Source organism: Bombus flavifrons, chromosome 11 (assembly GCF_040668555.2).
Source record: "Bombus flavifrons isolate JBK064 chromosome 11, iyBomFlav1_principal, whole genome shotgun sequence".
Taxonomy (NCBI): domain Eukaryota; kingdom Metazoa; phylum Arthropoda; class Insecta; order Hymenoptera; family Apidae; genus Bombus; species Bombus flavifrons.
Genome location: NC_138452.1, coordinates 327,926 through 335,650, shown reverse-complemented (window position 1 = coordinate 335,650; position 7,725 = coordinate 327,926).

The window sequence follows — 7,725 nt, the reverse complement described above, 5'->3', positions numbered from 1 at the left end:
CCCACCGATAGAACGCACGAACGCACTAAATTCAAATGCGAATTCATTTGATTAAATGACACCACCTACGCTCTCCCTTTTATACCATATTTATCCACAACACTGAAAATTCTTGAAAGTTTCGAAATTTCACGTGTCGCTCGATGTGTGTCAATAACATTTAATTAATCGTAGTCGTGGTGTGAATGCAGTTTCAGCGAAATTTAAATCGCGGTGCGATCAACTTCTGAGTCCGATGTCTCGTGTAATAAAGAAATGCTTCGTTACTCGAGTATAACATAATTAGACAGTGGAAAACAAAATGGAAGAGTTCTTGCTTACGGTATTTACATCGCGACGGTATTCTTCAAAAGTAAAACACGCTGAGACTCGAAAGTCATAGTTCTTTACGCATGTCTAAGATTCTTCCCCTAGGAAGAAATTTCTTGGCTGTCTGTACTTTCACACTGCACATCAACAAACAATTGGGAAATGAACAAAACGACAACTTCGCATTATAATATATGGCATTTTGAACGCCGAAATTACCGATATTACGTATTTCTCATTATCATTATTTGAAAATGGCGAAACGGAGGTTAAATTCTTGTTTACAGAAAGTAAGTTCAAAGAAAGTAAGTAGAACTAAGATTTTTAATCATTTTGTAAAATACCTTACCTTATACCTTGTGAAATACCTTAATACGAATAATCAACGTGTGCTTGATCGCATCTGCATTGTTTCATATAGATATCATTTATTTAAACTCTTTTCAGCTATTTAGTATATTAATTTCCTTGTATCTTAAAGGCAAACGCATTTACGAATTTCGGCAATTTCGAGTTGAATTGACATGAATAGTTTATTCACATTACAAATCCGACGAACGATGAATGATAATCCAACAATGGACAACTGAGAAAGTCATCTAAACCAAAAATGGAACATTTTCCGTATAACCGTCTGCGCAAAACCTAGATGCACCGGATGACATGGGTCTAGGTTAAATAGTTACGTTTTGACTAGTTATGAGACCGTTGATAATTATACAGAATATTTTAATATCTGGAACTTCAATTTCGATCAATTATGTGTAATTTACATAATTGTAGCATAAGCTTGTATGAAAAACGCATTCACAGCAAAATATGTATACTCTACATAAATCATAATATAAAATTAAAAGATATCTTAACTTTTATCTCTGCATTATTAACGTTGATTACGGTTTAAAAAAAGATAAAATTACGCGACAGTATAACGAGATGTAGCTGCGTGAATACCGATCAGTAAACGATCGAAGGACAGTTTATTGCGCAATCACCTCGTTTTATATATGAAGATATGCATATATGCAGATGAACATCGTTTAATTTCCTAATTATCTATATAATTCGATAATTCTATAATCCTATAATTGTAACTGGTTTGCGGTATAAAACGCAATTCAACTTGTGAAAATTTATAAATTGTAAACCACAATTGTCTTTTAGATAGCTGCAAGGTAAAAATTCGTGAAATCAACGTTACATTGGAGAATAATAGTAATATTCTTTAATAACAATATATTTTATAAATAAAGTATGAGAGGACCAATTAATTACTCTTTGAAGCAACTTATTTGATTCCGGATTTTAAAGAAAATTAATAATCCCGAATGATATTCGTTATTAATTTAATACTTCATGCACTTTTGCTATAAGAATGTTAAATATATTTGTGTTTCGCTGATATCTTTTAATTAAACTTTAACTCCATTAAATAGAACAATTTTCATAGTTTGTGACGTAATAAATTAGAAAATGTTAAATACGAACATGATAATCAGCTTATTAATAAAATGTCACTAATTATAATTAAAATTTCATCTTTTTTCTAGATTATAATATGTACAAATTGATGTCGAATTGTCAAAGGTAAAAATACTTTTAACACTTTAAAACTTTCGTATTTACAAAAATGTTAATATAAATTTGAAGTGAGAAATTATTTCCTTGTATCTTCTTAATTTTAAGAAATCTTTTAACTATAAAAAAGACACCAAAAGAACGCAACATGACTAACACCCAACTATAATCAGGAAAGAAAAATTTTAACACACAAATTGAGACGAGAAGTTCTACATATCAACACCGATTCTTTTATATTCTCTCGTCTTTGAAAGATTGTTCGATTATAAAAAAAGCACGAACGTGAAAAAGTTAATATCGAGTCACGAATGTTGGAGCAAATATTCGATCGGAATAGGTAGACGTCGCATACGTTCGAGTGGATACAAGCGGATAATGGACTTGATTTGCGAAATGTTTGAACAAACATGGAACAGCACTACGTCCGATTGGTTGGCTCACTCGTCAATCGTTAGAAAACCGAGCTTTGCGTAAGACTTATTGGCCCTGACATAGGAGACACGAGTTGGACAATGACGCGGTTGTGTTGGTGAGCGTCGTCGAGCTGTGTAATCGCGGCACGATGATACAATATGGACCCACGTGCATGAATATAACCGTTTTACACTTGGATCTTCAACGATTAACGAACTTCGAGCATCCACCGTAATTTACTTGCAATATAGGAGGATCCAACTGGATCATAATTGTCAACATCGTCCAACTCTCTATTACTTCCATCTCGCGACTATTGATTTACCCTAACGATCACTGTTGCGCGACTCGCGGTAGTTAACAACGATATAACTCCAAGTGGAGGTATCAAACACAAGGTGATTCTAAAGTTTACACTAAACATATGTGCCTTCCTTCACGAAGGACGACGTAATAATCGATAAACTCGCTGATGAAAATCTGTGGGGAGGAAACGAACCAAAGGTGTATCGGAGTCGAATCAAACTCCTTATTCGCGTCGGAGCATAAATCGGGTTTTTTCCTGGCATAGTTCGAAGGTTTAATCATCAGTTGCAGTTACCTTCGTTGAACGTTCCGGGACTCATTGCTGTTAACGAAACAGTGTCATTGTCTACACGACGCTGCATCAGTAACGGTATATACACCCTCAGGCATCTGATGAAGCTGGCTACACCGTTGAAAGAATAGGATATTATTCCAGGAAAAGAGTTACACATATAGAGTTTAAAAAATGAGAGACAATATAAGAGTCTGAATTGTGAAAGGCTCAAGGATCTTATTGATAACCTGAGGCCGTGTCTCTGGATTTTAGACGCAGATGTCTCGAATTGTATATCAATAAAACATTGCCGATGACAACTAGAGCTTCTTATCGTATTAATTTTTATATCTACTTTCTGTATAGTAAAACTCCGTTTATGTAAATTTGTTGATTGATTAACTGATCCTCCTAAACATTTATGACTTTTCCTTTATACAATAGGTGTTAATATTCAAGTAGGTTCAATAGCAACAAGTTCAAGTTTATTTAGAACTTAATTAACAGAGATTCATTTAATCAAACACTAATCTTTTGTTCGAGTAACTGAAATTTGTACTCTAGTTCTACTCCAGTTCTATATATTTCTTTTTCAATAATAGTCTTAATGTCAATCTTCACTACAGTATCATACAAATAACATATCAACCTATCAAGTCTATAAACACTTCTTTTCTTCCGTATGTAATCGAACCATTCACAGTAACACGACACTGTAATTGTTTAAATAATTCAATGTAAAAATAAATTCACAGGAAGAAATTCGGAAGATCTCGACATCGTAAGAATCGTAGCGCAAAATGAATGAAAGGTAGTAGTGTTGTAGTGGGACGAATGAACGCGAGTAGCTATGCAACAGTTGGACGGTAACGTAGTTCGAACTCGAAAGAGACGAACGAGCAATAGCATTCGCGATCTCTCGACTACGAATGATTTTGTTGCGGCGCGACACATAGCACTGCATTAGATTTCCATTTGATCATGCAATTACGTTAAATTACAGGCTGTCGATTACATCCATTTCCATTGGATTTAAGCGTGGCTTTAGATATAAGTTCAAGCGACACGAGAGTCCTTTGAGTCTGCGGTGCGTTGTACCACGTGAAGGCCTTTCCGTTTTGGTCCTTTTATCGTGGGTAACTCGCATCTCTGCTTACAACAAAGCGCCGCGCCATGACTTTAGAGGAAATTCCAGTTCGCAAAAAGTCGTTCCTACTATTTCTTACATTTTTATTTCGAGACCTGGTTTTAGAGAGGCGAAGAGGAACGTGAAGAGCAGCTGTTAAATCCGTTGCGTGGGCGTGATGTCTATTGGCGTTGACTAGTCGGGAGTATTGCAAAATAAACTTAGCTGGACGATGCATCATGATCGATTCTAAAAGTTCAAGAGGATTGACGAAGAGGCATGGATAAAATGAACAAAAACAATATTCTAGATGCAAACAGTTAGTGTAACATTACATTTGTCATTTTTGAAAGAAATTTTTACGATTAGTGGAAATTACAAGCTGTATTTATATGAGTTTTAAATTATAAGTCTCAATATCCATATTCACCCATTAATGGTGGGACTTTTCTTAACACATATGTTTAAAATAGTTATTCATGCTATATGTTAATTTTTTACTAGATATGTGTTTTCAGTAAATATCTTGTAGCTTCTATATACATTTTCAAATTTTGCCACTATAATCATCATAGTTCTTCCATCACAACGATAATTATATTTGAAAATGCTTTGTATTATATACATAATATACATATATAGTTACGCATAAGAATTTCCTGTGATAAATCTTCAAATATTTTCATGAGCCGTTGTATGTTAACGTGAATACGCCATTAGCTACAAAAACATAAGAACGTATATAAATTACGTATGAACATCTTTGGAAAGTATCTTTGCGTATCTGCGTTTGAATTAACGGAGATAAAATGTCAATTATTATTCGAAACAAAAAATTAATACAGAAGATTAATGGAAACGAAATATGACAGATCGAGATGAAAGAAAATTGGGAAGGTTTTCATCCGCAAATTTCGCGTTTTATGAAGTTACATATTTGAGAATAGCGAACGCGCGGTAAATGCTGAATACCGTTGTATGCAGCGCGGAGTTTCAAGGTAGCGAAATTACATTACACCTTAATAATTCTATAATTGCGTTATTCGTTGACGTTGCCGTCCAATTACCCTTGTACGTGACAAACACAAAACATAAAAACGATTCCGAAGCGTATAAAAATATCGCCAAAAGCGATAATTCTTGAAACTCTTACATGTGTTTTCTGCGGATGAACAAATTTATGTGAAAACTTTTCAATGATGCGAATGTGAAGGATATTTAAAAAAAAGTGCGTATCTAATTAACTAAGGTGAAAAATGCAATCGTGAATGCTTTATCGTGAAAGTAAATGCAATCGCTTTGGAGGAAAAAGAATGAAACAAAAGTTTTAAATAATCGAAGAAAATTACATATACAAGCTACAATTCAATTAATCTAGAGAACTTTTCATGATCTAATGCATTATGTAATTTACCAAGTATCAAAAAATTGTATTCAATACGTCATCATACGTAATTCATCATACGTAAATCAATGCATCTTATTGGATTAATAAATCAATGATATGGAAGAAAATGAGCCGATTATGAAATTAAAAGATCCATAAAAGTATATTATTGTTTTGCTTTATTCATATAGGAAGGGAAGGAAATCATTTTCTTATAACATTCTCTATTTATCGGAAGTTTGCCTTGGCAATCGTGATTTAATCGCATAGCGCTATACGAAAAGGTGATAAACTAAAATAAACTGAGACGCTTCGATCGGCAATATAAAAAAAAAAGTTCTTTGACGATGGAGGAGACCTTGATAGGTACGATCTGGAATCGACTAACAATAAGGCATTGTCGCGTGATTTTTCTGCACGAATCGCCACATTGTCCGCCCTAGATAGCATTTGCAAAGCGAGTTTAAGAATAACTGTCGTAACCTTCAAAAGCGGAAAGGTTAAAGCGTACAATGCAAAACAGTAATTTCTGTGATATAAGTACCGCGAGAACGCTTAATGTTAAATTGCTCGATCAAAATTTCTATCACGTCGAATCGTCGTAATTATTCGACCCAATTCTTCTGTGACGATGAACGCATCACAGATAAAAGAAATAATAAATAAACTCCGAGCATGAACTAAATGTCAACATTGATACATATTATGTGAATGAAAATGCTTTGTTATAATATTTGCCTAGAGATATTATATAGGGTGGTTGGTAACTGGTGGTACAAGCGGAAAGGGGGTGATTCTACGCGAAAAAAGAAGTCGAATAAAAATTTTTCGTTTGAGGCTTTGTTTTCCAGAAAATCGACTTTGAATTTTCGCTCGGTACGCGTGCACTTTATCACGTCTCGTTATAACGGATCCCACTGTAGATCGTTGTCTCGATGGAAAAATTAAAAAAAAAAAAAGAAAAAAATTTAAAAAAAAGCTTTTATTCTATATTTTCAACTTCCTTTTTCGCGTAGAATCACCCCCTTTCCGCTTGTACCACCAGTTACCAACCACCCTGTATAAAACGTGACGAAAATATTGAAGGTGTTTAGTATCATAAGTGGATTTTTACGTTTGACCGTTTCTCGACAAAATATATTTTGACTTTTGTTTGAGTGTACTCGGCAAAAAAATAGAGTCTATTGTTAACCCAATTTACAGACCTCGAAGCGTTCTGTTTACTGTACTATTCATTCTAGAACAGAGTCCTTTCCGTCAAAGCGTTTCTTGAAGAGCAGTCAAATATCGATGACTCGTAATGTACAAATGCCATACGATATAAAATCGTATAAAAGCATGAAGTAAATAGTCTGCGAAAAATACTGCTACTGCGCCTTTTTCAATAACAGGTACGCTTGAATAAGAATGAGCAGTGGATACCTTGCACTCTTATTTAAATTTCTTAACAGAAACATAAATTATGTTCCTCGTCTTTTATATCGCAATGTTAAGAAGTGAACAACTTCAAATCGTGAAAGGGAAGTTTACACAGCGCTTAGGCTATCAGAGACAATATGAAATTATACAAAGAGTATCAAAGTATAAAGTCCTACTTCCTTCAAGGACTTACAAAAATAATTTACAATACGAAAAAATAAATTGAAAGAGAAAATATTTAACGAAGCAGTAAAATATTCAGTTATTTAATTATAAAAAAAGTACATGTAATTCTCTAAAAGAGGAAATCGAAACAACATCTCAAAACAACGCAAACGATCATTAATACCTGTGTCATATTGCTGCTAAATGACATCATCGAGATAGAACAAAGCAACGTAACATACAAAAACATGAATTTACAGTGACGAGCAAAAGTGTAAACACACTCCGCTGATTTTATGTAAAAGGCGATACTACGACTAATTTTTTAAGTGATCGGTAAATATTAGGTAACAGTAACTACTAGCTACGTGTGATTAACAAAATGTAATAGTTCGTTTTCATTAACATTAATAATGTACAGAACATTTTATAATAATTGTGTTTTGATACAATGTTTACAGTTTTGCACGTTTCATCAGAAACGTTTATGACAGCATGTAAATGTCAGGGAAACGAAACTGTCAATAAGCACTGATTGTCCACCGTTTCGCAGTCAACTGTTCCACACCATTGTTAGATTACTTTTCAGTTTGATATGCTTAATCCAAGATGAAGCCACTTAGTGAAGATAAAAAGAACAGTATTATTTGTTTGTATGATAAAGGTTCGTCGTTGCGGTAAATTGCAGAGAAATGTGGTGTCAGTCATAGTTGCAAGAATAAGAAAAAAGTATGTTAGTGCACC